Below are 13,357 nucleotides of genomic sequence, written 5' to 3' on the forward strand. Positions count from 1 at the left end.
GTGATTTTTCTAGCATAGCACTTTGACCACGAGATCTCAGTTACTTCTTTCATTCACACCTGGGAGGAAGAGCAGCATGGCCAATGGCGAGTCCTCCTCAATCTGATCTTGAAATGGTCTTATCTTCATGTCAGTCACTGTCTCGCTAACTCCCATCTTGGGGATTGTTTAATGGTTTATTTTAAATGATGACAACCCTATGACATAGCAACTCCATTACAGAATACTCTTCTAAAGTGTTGGACCATATGTATGTAGAGCAAATATTCACAAGCATGTATAGGAAGAAAGATCCCAAGGTAGTGAAATAAAGACAAGCTAGGAGACTTCAGTCGAAGTGCTCAAATCCATGAGCCTATGGGGACCATTTCTCATTCATACCACAGTAGTATGTAACTTCATACAGATTGATGAGCTATGGAGATAGAATTAGAGTACAAAAAGTAAGCAGAATGCTGTGAGAAGGGAGAACTTACTATTAGGGTCTGTCACAATAGGCAAGACCCACAGAAGTATTATATCAGTATGCAATCCTTTTAATAGAGTGTGGGCTAGAAGGAATCCAACACATTTTAGGCATTCTTAGAAAAGACTAAATTATAAAACCAGAAGTATTTATTCTTTAAGAGAAAAGCAACACTATTGAAAGGAATTTGGGAGCAAATTACTTGCAACTGAACTTTTTTATTTTATCTGTGAAGACCATACATTTAGATACAGTAGCCATGTTATTGAAATCATAGATGTGCCTTCCTGGAAGGAGATCTAATGATCAGAAAGGTGGTTTTCCTAGGGTGAGACTTTTATTCACTCAAATGTGCTGACCCCTACAACTTCTCTAGAGGCACAGAAGTCAGCTGAATAAGTTTTGGGAGAGGGAGCCTGTGTTCCCACTTTCCTGCCATTACGGTAATGTTTAAAAACTGGTTCAGGGGTTTTGAGAGATGAAGAGCACTTGCTGCTCTTGCAGAGAACTCAATTCCAATTCGCAGCTCTCCTGTCCTCACAACCACTAAAACTGCAATTGTAAGAACCCAGACTCTCTTGGGCTCCATGGGCACTTGAACACACTCATACACATGCACACACACATGTAGCACACACACACACACACACCACATTAAAAATAAATCATTTAAAAAAAGAAAAAATCATACATGCTTCTGCAAGCCTCTGTTTTATTTTTGAGATGGCTTCCTACTCAGTTGTTCATAACATACCAATGCCAAATGCCAATACTCCTGACAATTTCTAGTACAAAAGTTTGTGTGATGTTCCATTTCTTTCTTTCTTTCTTTCTTTCTTTCTTTCTTTTTTTTTTTTTTTTGATCTTTCGAGACAGGGTTTCTCCGTAGCTTTTGGTTCCTGTCCTGGAACTAGCTCTTGTAGACCAGGCTGGCCTCGAACTCACAGAGATCCACCTGCCTCTGCCTCCCGAGTGCTGGGATTAAAGGCGTGTGCCACCACCGCCCGGCTCGATGTTCCATTTCTTTGCTTCTTCTACAGTCCAGGATTCAGATTGCAATTGATGCAAGCACGTGTGGATAACACAGATGGAAAACGAAGAACTTTGGGCATGTCAGCGTGTTCCATGGGTGGTATGAGCTTTTCTCAGGCACCGTCCACTTCTTTTGAGACAGGGTCTCTCACTGGTCTACAGATGACCAGGTAGCTAACCTGGCTAGAGTGAGTCCCAGGTATCTTTTTGTCATTGCCTCCCCAGTGCTGGGGTTACAAGTGTATATTTAGACGTGGAGCTCAGTATCTTTTTCCCACAAGGTAAACATTTTATTAAATGAGTCATCTCCCCAGCTCAATATCTTTATTTTTGACAGAGCAAATACATGCAAGCAAAATTTAAATAGGATTGATAAAACCAGGGAACTCTTGTTTTTCTCCAACTATGATAGGCAATGCTTTCTCCCAACAAACAATCTTATGTAAAAACAAATAAAATATACTTAAAATGTTGAGAAGATATTATTTAGGAGTCAAGAGGACAGAACAGATAGAAAAATGAATTGCAGAGAAACAAAAAAATCAAGCAAATCAAGAAAAACTGTTTTGGTGGCTTGTGAGTAGCTATTTTGAATTATTATTTATCAATATAAAAATAAGTATTAAATTACTTTTCAGTTTAGTAGAGATTGCTTAGTGGGTAGAGGCACTTTCATCCAACCCTGACATGTAAGTTCAATGCCCTGTGCCCCACATGATGAAACTAGAATTTTCCTTGCCAAGAATTTACCATCCATTTATCTACTATCTACTATTTATCTGCCTATCATCTGTCTGTTTATCTATGTAACTATTTATCAGTCATCTATCTACCTCACTCTCCCTTTTCATTTGGTATAAGTATGGCTTCTTTTCTACTTTTTCTGGAGCATTTTAGATGGAATATAATAGGCAATCTATCCATACATATGTATACACATATTTAATATTAATTAAGAAAACTTAATTGAGTTTTAACTTACTTTTAGCATATTTTTCACATTACTATTATTCTGAACTATTGGCAAACATTGATTTTAAAAAGGAAGAATAAAAAGAGATGCACAAACCATTATTTTCTGTTAAAGGAGTCAAAATCTTTGGAATTTGTAGCATGTCTTCCTAGCTTCCTGGGAATCAAGGGTCCTGGGAAGAGATCATGTAGAAAGACACGTGTGTGGCTTAGATCTGAAATGTTCCCACAGGCTCCTGTTTTGAATGCTCAGCCTCCAGCTTATGACACTATTTTGAAGGATAGCGAGCCTTTTAAAATTGCTGTGACTGGCAGAAGAAAGTCACTGTGAGCTGGTCTTTGAAGTCTGGACCCACCCCTGGGTCCAGCCTGCTCTTGGCATCTTGTCTACCAAGATCCTAAAATCCTTTGAGACACTGGCATACTTTCTCATGAAACAATGGCCTGAAATCTTTCTGATACCAAAAGCCCAAAGCCGTTACCCACTCAAGTTTCTTCGGTCAGGTATTTTGAAAAAAGCTACACACAAGTCACTCATTTACTATCAAAGATGAGTGCAGGATTTCCAGTTCTTTAGGAGCAATGCTTCTCACAATGATTGAATTCTTGGATTCCTTTGTAAAAACAAACAATGGTCTGGCTAAGAGGGGGACGGTGTCCTGACATAAGATTAATTCAAAGGCACAGGGACATCACCTTTTTTGAATAGTTTAAGTAACTCAAATCTTGGAAATTTTTTAAAACGCTTTTTGTTGCTACTTCAGATAAAAATATACCCTAACATTTTTCAGGCTTTCTGGTCAGTGTATCACTGAAATATTGGGTTATTCTTATTGCAAACTAAGACAGGACCTCTAAAGATAATTTTTCACACTGTTATTTCTTTGCCATAAGTGCTCATGCACATAACCATGGTATACATGTGGAGGTCAGAAGGCAATTTGCAGAACTCAGTTCTCTCCTTCAACCATCTGGGTTTGGGGACTGACCTAATGCCTAAGTCAGAAGTGTTGCAATGGGTTCCTCCCAGGGATGACCATTAGAAACACTCAGAATGGCTCAGAGTTTAATATACATCAGAGACTTTCCTACAATAGGGTTCCTAACAAAACTAGGTGAGCTCAACTCCCTGGTTTGTTAAATTTATGTCAAAAAAGATAAAAAAGAAAACACACTAAAATCCTCATTGAGCATGTGTCCAAGCAGGCTTGGAGGGGTTCAAGTTGAGATGCTGAACATCTTTCATTTGCTGGCAGGACCTAATGTGGTTCTATGTGTGTTGTGCCCAAGACAAGCATCTTCTTCCATAAGAAAGCACACATACAGAGTCAGAATACGAAGCTTTAAATATATATATATATATATATATATATATATATATATAGTATAAATACACATGTTTCTGCTTTTCTGTATATGAAAAAAATAAAAATCATAAAAAAAATTTGGGTCAGAGTTACTGTATGTTGGTTACCAAATTGCTTGGGTCTGGTGGTACAGAGCACCATGTCCTCAAACTGTACAAAGAGAATCGGTTTCTTCTAACTTAAAATGAAACTTCTTTCTTTATTAATTTATTTAGGTAGTGTTAGTGGTATGCATGTATATTTGTGTATCTGTGTGTGTTTGGATTGTGTGCATGAGCATGCATGTGCTTACACTACTACATGTGCCATGGCCATGAATCAAATGTCAATGTCCAGGCAAAACTTTCAGGAGTTGTTCTTTATTTCTGCCATATGGGTCCAGGGATCTCAACTAATCAAGATCAGTAGCAAGGTTCTTTAGCCACTCAACCATCTTGAGAGAAAGCAGTATTTGCAGATATAAGGGAAGATGGAAATTGACTGTGCTGCAATTAGAGATAGAAACCATTATACATACTTTGTAACTGTGTTTACTAGTAAGCATTACCTCGTACGACTCATTCTGAAATTATGTATACCGAAAAACAGAATTAATGTTTGTACTGAAAGTAACCACACACTAGTTCTATACATAGAATCAAGCACTACAACTTTTCCCAATCTCCTTAGGTAGAAAAACAGATGGAGGCAAGCCCAAGTCAGCTATTTCCACAGGAGCAGGCACAAGGCAGCAATCACTGAGGGAGCTGGCGCAACCCAGAGACCTCTGCAGGACCAGGTGCAAGTCAGGGACCTCTGAGGGAGCGGAACAGAGCCATAGATCTCTGAGGGAATGGGCCCAAGTCAGAAGCCTCCACAGCAGCAGGCCCAAACCAGGGACATCTATAGGAGCAGGTCTGAGACAGCAACCTCCATAGGAGCAGGCCCAAACCAGGAACATCCAAAAGAGCAGGCCTGAGCCAGAGACCTCCACCAGAGCAGGCTTGAGACAGCGACCTTTGCTGGAACAGGCCCGAGGCAGTGACTTCCACAGGATTGGTACAAAGAGTGACGGATGAGGAAGCAGGCCTGATCTAGAGACCACTGTGGACTGGGCCCAAGCCAGGAATATCTGTAGGAAGAGGCCTGAGCCAGTGACCTCAGCCAGAGCAGGCCAAATGCATCAACCTCCACAGGAACAGGCCAGAGCCAGTGACCTTTACTAGAGCAGGCCCAAGAAATGACCTCCACAGGAACAGGTACAAGGGAGACACCTCTGAAGGAGCAGGCCTGATCCAGAGACCTCCACTGGAGCAGGCCTGAGCCAGAGACCTCTGCCAAAGTAGGACCAATGCAGCAATCTCAGCAGGAACAGCCCCAAGAAGCAACCTTCATGGGAGCAGGCCCAAATGACACTCTGGATTGCAAAGTGACCACCTGGGGTGCTGAGCAACCTCTGGGAACACCAAGTGACTTCCAGGGTGATTGGAAATGTCACCCTGACTGCACCATGAGGAGCAACCATCTGAATCCTGGAGCCACTGGCACCTGGAATATCGATCACCAGAAACACAGCCCCAACTACACAAATCAGAGGAACAGATGGGTAGACAAGGTATGAACACACTCAACACCACAAAGAGCAACACAAAACCAACAAAAACTAGTGACCCACAATAGCAAGACTTAACCATCCATATATAGACAAAGCAGAAAAAAATGACCTAAAGAATAACTTTAGAATTTTTAGGCCCTTAAAAAGAAAAGGAAAAATTTCCTCAAAGAAATGGAGGAAAAGGCAAACAAAAAATTGGAAGAAATCAACCAAGAAAAGCAATCAAACAGATGAAAGAAATGATTCAATACTTAAAAACCAAATAGAGACAATAAAAAAAACCCACTAACCAAGGGAATTATAGAAGCAGAAATTATGAAAAAGTGATCAGGAGATGCAGGAGAATTGTCTGTATTCTGTCAATCACATCCTAAATAAACACAGATTGGCCAGGCAGGAAGTATAGGCAGGTCAATCAGATAGGAAGTAGAGGTAGGGCGATGAGAACAGGAGAATTCTGGGAAGGAGGAAGCCCAGTCCTGCCCAGACCACTGAAGAAGCAAGATGTAATCTACCCAGCTGAGAAAGGTACTGGGCCATGTGGCTAATGTAAATAGGAACAATGGATTAATATAAGTTACAAGAGTTAACAAGAAGCCTGAGCTAATGGACCAATCAGTTTTATAACTTATGGAGATCATTGTGTGATTTTCTTTGGGGCTTGCTGACTGTGCAGTATTGGGTGGGACAGAAATCCCCACGAGTCCTGGCTTTCATGTTACAAGGAACCACAAAAGCATAAACAGCAGAATACAAGAGATGGAAGAGAGAATTTCAAGCATTGAGGATACAATGGAGGAAATAGAATCATCAGTCAAAGAAAACATTAAATCTAACAAAAGCTTAACACAAAATATTCAGGAAATATCAGACACCATGAAAAGATCAAACCTAAGAATAGTAGGGATAGAAGAAGGAGAAGAAGTCCACTCAAAAACACAAAATTATATTCAACAAAATTATAGAAGAAAACTTTTCCAACCTAAAGAAAAATATGCACATGAAGATATAAGAAGCTTACAGAACACCAAAAAGACTGAATCAAAAAAGTCCCCTTGTCCCATAATAATCAAAACACTAAACATACAGAATAAAGGAAGAATATTAAGAGCTACAAAGGAAAAAGGGCAAGTAATATATAACATATAGGCAGACCTATCAGAATTACACCTGACTTCTCAATGGAAACAATGAAAGCCAGAAGGTACTGATCAAGAGTTTTGTAGCCTGGTCTACAAGAGCTAGTTCCAGGACAGGCTCCAAAACCACAGAGAAACCCTGTCTCGAAAAACAAAAAAAACAAAAAAACAAACAAAAGAGTTTTGTAGACATTAAGAAACCACAGTTGATATCCCAGACCACTATAACCAGCAAAACTTTCAATTTGTTCATCATAGGCAGACAAAACAAGATATTCCATGAAAGAACCAGGTTTAACCAATCCCAAGCCACAAACCCATCCCTATACAAAGTACTAGAAAGAAAACTCCAACCCAAGGAAGTTAGCTACATCTACAAAAACACATAGAATAGATGATTTCACATCAGCAAATCTGAAAGAAGGGAAACACATATGCAATAACATCAACAACAGGACCTAGCAATCACTGGTCATTAATATCCATTAATATGAATAGACTCAATACATCTATAAAAAGACACAAGCTAACAGATTGGATATGAAAACAGAATCCATCCTTCTGCTGCATACAAGAAACACACCTCAACCTCAAAGACAGATATGGCCTCAGAGTAAAGGGTTGGAAAAAAATTTCTAATCAAATGGACCTAAGCAACAAGCAGGTATAGCTATCCTTATATCTAACAAATAGACATCAAACTAAAATCAATCAAAAGAGACAACGAAGGACATTTCATATTAGTCACATGAAAAATCCATCAAGAGGAAATCTCAGCTCTGAACATCTATGCCCCAAACACAAGGACACACTCATATGTAAAAGAAACACTACTAAAGCTTAAATCAAATGCTAAACAACACACACTAAAAGTGCCAGACTTCAATACCTAACTCTCACCACTGGATAGGTCTATCAGACAGAAAATTAACAGAGAAATAAGGGAAATAACAGATATTATGACTCAAATGGACTTAACAGACATCTGTAGATCATTCATTCAAACATAAAAGAATATACCTTCTCAGCACCTCTTGGAACCTTCTCAAAAATTGACCACATACTAGGTAACAAAGCAAACCTTAACAGATATAAAACAATTGGAATAACCTTATACATCATTTTGGATCACAAAGGCTTAAAATTAGAAATCAACAGCAACACTAAAGCCCACAAACTCATGGAAATTAAGCAATGCTCACCTGAATAATCAATGGATCTAGGAAGAAATATAGAGAGAAATTGAAGACTTCCTGAAATTCAATGAATGAATGACTACACAACATACCCAAATTTATGGGACACAATGAAAGCAATGTTAAGAGGAAAGTTCATAGTACTAAATGCCTACATAAAGAATCTGGAAAAATCCCACACTAGTGAGTTAATAGAACACCTGAAAACTCTAGAACAAAAAGAAACAAAGTCACCCAGGACAGTGCCCCATTTTTTAATTGGGTTAATTAGCATTTTAAAGTCTAGTTTCTTGAGTTCTTTATATATTTTGGAGATCAGACCTTTGTCTGTTGTGGGGTTGGTGAAGATCTTCTCAGAGAATTCTTAGCAGAGGAAGTTCAAATGGCCAAAAGACACTTAAAGTCGTGCTCAACTTCCTTAGCGATCAGGGAAATGCAAATCAAAACAACTTTGAGATATCATCTTACACCTGTCAGAATGGCTAAAGTCAAAAACACCAAGGATAACCTTTGCTGGAGAGGCTGTGGAGGAACGGGTACCCTCATCCATTGCTGGTGGGAATGCCATCTTGTGCAACCACTGTGGAAGTCAGTGTTTCGGTTTCTCAGGAAATTCGGGATCAACTTACCCCTGGACCCAGCAATACCACTCCTGGGAATATACCCAAGAGATGCTCTATCATATGACAAAAGCATTTGTTCAACTATGTTCATAGCAGTATTATTTGTAATAGCCAGAACCTGGAAACAACCTAGATGCCCTTCAATGGAAGAATGGATGAAGGATGAAGAAAGTATGGAATATATACACGCTAGAGTACTACGCTGCGGTAAAAAACAATGACTTCTCGAATTTTGCAGGCAAATGGATGGAAATAGAAAACACTATCCTGAGTGAGGTGTCCCAGACCCAAAAAGATGAACATGGGATGTACTCGCTCATAATTGGTTTCTAGCCATAAATTAGGGCCACGGAGTCTACAATAGGTGAACCTAAAGAAGCTAAGTAAGAAGGTGAACCCAAGGAAAAACATATAGTTATCCTCTTGGCTAAGGGAAGTAGACCCAATTGCCGGGGAGAAAATTAGGATCTTGGGGGTGGGGTGGGATGGGGGTAAGGGGAGATGGGGAGAGAAAAGGTAGAAGGGAAGGAGGGGGGATTTGGGGAATCAGGAGAATTGGGATAAAGGAAAGGTGGATAGCGGAGCACGGAACCACAATTCTTAGTTAAGGGAACCACTTTAGGGTGAGCAAGAGATTTGACCCTAGAGGGGCTCCCAAGTGCCCAACATGAGGTTCCCAGTTAGTTCCTTGGGTAGCTGAGGATTGGGAACCTGAAATGACCCTATCCTTGAGCAATACTGACGAATATCTTGCATATCATCATAGAACCTTCATCTGGTGATGGATGGAGACAGAGACAGAGACCCACACTGGAGCACTGGACTGAGCTCCCAAGGTCCCAATGAGGAGCAGAAGGAGGGAGAACATGAGCAAAGAAGTCGGGACCACGAGGCGTGCACCCACCCACTGAGACAGTGGAGCTGATCTACTGGGAGCTCACCAAGGCCAGCTGGACTGTGACCGAAAAAGCATGGGATAAAACCGGACTCTCTGAACATGGCGAACAATGAGGGCTGATGAGACGCCAAGGACAATGGCACGGGGTTTTGATCCTACTTAATGTGCTGGCTTTGTGGAAGCCTAGCCAGTTTGGATGTTCACCTTCCTAGATATGGACGGAGGGGGGAGGACCTAGGACTTACCACAGGGCAGGGAACCTGGACTGCTCTGTGGACTGGAGAGGGAGGGGGAGAGGAGTGGGGGGAGGGGTAGAAGGGTGGGAGGAGGGGGAGGGAAATGGGAGGCTGGGAGGAGGTGGAAACTTGTTTTTTGTTTATGTTTTTTTTTCTTCTTTTCTTAATAAAAAAAATTATTAAAAAAAAAAAAAAACAAAGTCACCCAGGAGGACTAGACAGCAGGAAATAATCACATTGAGAGCTGAAATCAACAAAATAGAAACAAAGAAAACAACACAAAGAATGAATGAGACAAAGAGTTGGTTCTTGGAGAAAAATCAACAAAATAGACACACCTTTATCCAAATTAAACAAAAGTCAGAGAAAGAATATCCAAATTAACAAAATCAGAAATGAAAAGGGGGGCATAACAAAAGACATGGAGGAAATTTAGAGAATCATTTCATTGTGTTTTGAAGACGTGTATTCCACAAAATTGGAAAACTAAAAGGAAATGGACAATTTTCTGGATAAATATCACTTACCAAGATTAAATCAAGACCAATAAGCAAATTAAGTAGACCTATATCTGCTAAAGAAATAGAAACTATTATCACACCTTCCCAACCAGAAAAAGCCCAGGACCAGATGATTTCAGTGCAGAATTCTACAAGATTTTCAATGAAGAACTAATATCAATACTCCTCAAATTGTTCCACACAATACAAACAGAAGTAACACTGACAAACTCTTTTTATGGGGCTACAATTATCCTGATACCCAAACCACACAAATACATAACTAAAATAAAATTTGCAGACCAATATCCCTTAAGAACATTGATGCAAAAAATTCAATAAAATGCTAGTAACATGAATCCAAGCTCAGAATTATCATCCACCATGATTAAATTTGCTTCATCCCAGCAATGCAGAAATTGTTCAACAAAATCTCTTAATGTAATCCACCATATAAACAAATCAAAAAAAAATACAAGATCATCTCATTAGATGCTAAAAAGCTTTTGAAAAATACAACATCCCTTCATGATAAAGGTCTTGGAGAGAGCAGGGATACAAGGAACATACCTAAACAGAATAAAGGCAATATACAGCAAGCCAGCAGCCAACATCAAGCTAAATGGAGAGAAACTTGTTGTGGGCTTCTCACTGTTTGTCATAGCCAGAACCTGGAAACAACCTAATTGCCCCTTGGCTGAAGAATACATAAAGAAAATGTGGTACATTTACACAATGGAGTACTACACAGCAGAAAAATAAACAATGACATCTTGAAATTTGTAGACAAATGGATGGATCTAGAAAACATCATATTGAGTGAGGTAACCCAGACCCAGGAAGACAAATATCATATGTACTCACTCATAAGTGGCTTTTAGACATAAAGCAAAGTAAACCAGCCTACAAATCACAACCCCAGAGAACCTAGACAACAAAGAGTACCCGAAGAGAGACATACATGGTTCTAACATATATGGGAAGTACAAAAGGCAAGATCTCCTGAGTAAACTGGGAGCATAGGGACCATGGGAAAGGGTAGGAGGGTGTTGTAATAGGAGCAGCGGGCTGTTTCCCACCACCCGGCTAGCTTTATACCTGAAATCATTACATGGAAACTGTATTTTTTAAACACTGCCTGGCCAATTAGTTCCAGCCTCTTATTGGCTAGCTCTTACATATCGATCTAACCCATTTCTAATATCCCTGTAACACCATGAGGTGTCTTACCAGGGAAGATCTTAACCTGCGTCTGTATCCGGAAGGAGAATCATGGCAACTCCTTGACTTAGCTTCTTTCTCCCAGCATTCTGTTCTGTTTACTCCGCCTATCTAATTTTATGTCCTATTAAAGGGCCAAGGCAGTCTCTTTATTTAACCAATAAAATTAACACAAAACAGAGACTCTCCCCCATCAGGAAGGGAGGGAAAAAGAAGGGAGGGTAGCTAAGAAAAATACATAACTCAATAAAGAAAGAAAGAAAAAGAAAATCTGTGCAAGGGAAAAAAAAGAAAATCAGATGGAGATAGTGTGGTCTATTTCAACAAGGACTACTACACAGCAGTTTATCAGTGTAGCCACATGGGCTGGGGCAGATGTTTCATAGGCAAAGTGCTTCTATGTAAGCAGGAGCACTTGAGTTCAAGTCTCCATTACCTCCTCCCCTAAAAAAGTTGGACACTTAGGGATATGTATGTGTCCAGTGTTTATAAGAGAATTTCCCTTTCTTGCCCAGCCATCCATTCTGACTGAGTGAGTGTCTTCCATGCTTAGTGAGAGACTTTCTCAAAAAAAATAAGTGGAGATGACACATCCAACTTGGGCCTCCACATGTTCATATATGTGTGAATATTCTCACATGCAGGCACATTCACATACACAAAAATATAACAATACAGTAACATGTATGAATCTCAGCAACATTACCATTATGTTGTGAAAAATATTATAGTAAAGGAATTCATACCATGTGATCCAAGTATGAAGCCAAGACCAGGTCAGGTGAGCTGGGAGTATGTACAGGAATGATTCCCTCACGAGGGCTATTGATGGTGAATATGCTCAAAGTTGTACTCTGAAAGAGTGCAGTCATTATCCAGTGAGTGACTCTTTAGCTGTCCAGGCAACTATACACTAAAGTTTTAGAAACTCAACAACCATTTTAATTTTATATCTGTTAGTATCTAGTCCAGACTACTGCTGAGGCTGCCATCTTACAGATACTGATAGGCATTCTGCAGAAAGCATTACCTGTCAATCTCTAGCTCCTAGATTTCCAGGCCAGCTGTGGCGACCATAGCCACACACTGCCTTCCTTACCCCTTTCCCAAAGCCTTCTGTGCAATCAGAGAGCCTGCCTATAGACTGTGGCTTTGTACCTCCATTCTTCATTGGCCCATAAGAATGGACTCCAACTCTGCCTCATGGGCCTAATTTTCCTTCAGATGCCATGCCATTGTATGTCTGTGGCATTAGTAAAACCCATAATAAAAAAATTTTCTTACCCACCTTAATCAATCTTAGTTCCTTTTGAATCCTACATTCTAGATCTTTCATATACCTACTTGTTTCTTTTTAAATTCTCTTAATAGAAAATATGAGAAGCTAGAAATGTTCAACTAATTCAACAAGGGACATTTGGAGTATATGGCTTAGTGTAGAAGTGCACTTGCTATATAAGCATGAGGCCCTGAGTTTGAATGCCCAGTACCTTTTTAAAGGGTGAGCTTAGCTGCTCACATCTCTAATCCTTCTGCTATGTGGGTATAGAGTTGGGAACCACCACCACCAACAACAAAAAACCAAAGTACAATTGTACCAAAGTTCACTCTGGGGGAACAAAGAGTTAATCAGGATTACAGGGTTTTAGTAAGGGAGTAATAGGATGGCCCTTGACTGCCTTATTCACACTTGAAGGTCTGCAGTCAGCCTGGATGATGACTCCTCATGGCTGTGTAGACAGAGCTCCTCCTCAGTTCTTTCCCATCTCCATTCTTTCACTCTTTACAGAGACCCTGAGGTCAGGTGCACTCAGGGAAGAACTGCATGCAATTTGTTGGGAAGGGGGACAGGATTCTCAAGTGAGGGTCTCATGACTTTCCTTTCAAGAGGAAGCATCAACAAGAAGTCTAGCTGTGATGATGACCTTTGGAGGCAGGTTTATGCCAAACTCTTGAAGATGGCAACAGTTTGGTTCAGAGGATTGTCCTGTACAACATTGTAAGACTACCACAGAGGTTAAAACCGAAGCTGGGACAATAATAAGCCAGTGATGGGTGGGATCATACCTTGACTGGCACTTGTAGATACGCAAATTCTTAGACCTTTTTGTAA

At 40.1% G+C, this 13,357-nt stretch overlaps 1 non-coding gene across 1 annotated transcript; it reads left to right on the top strand.

Annotated features, from left to right (window-relative positions):
• The first annotated feature begins 745 nt into the window (after positions 1 to 745).
• On the top strand, positions 746 to 901 carry LOC121446647. The gene has a single exon (XR_005974083.1). It is a non-coding gene; the product is annotated as a U1 spliceosomal RNA (small nuclear RNA).
• Positions 902 to 13,357: the final 12,456 nt, after the last annotated feature.

The sequence above is a fragment of the Microtus oregoni genome, unplaced genomic scaffold (genome assembly GCF_018167655.1).
Source record: "Microtus oregoni isolate MIOR12 unplaced genomic scaffold, Mior012 000003F_ref0000135, whole genome shotgun sequence".
Taxonomy (NCBI): domain Eukaryota; kingdom Metazoa; phylum Chordata; class Mammalia; order Rodentia; family Cricetidae; genus Microtus; species Microtus oregoni.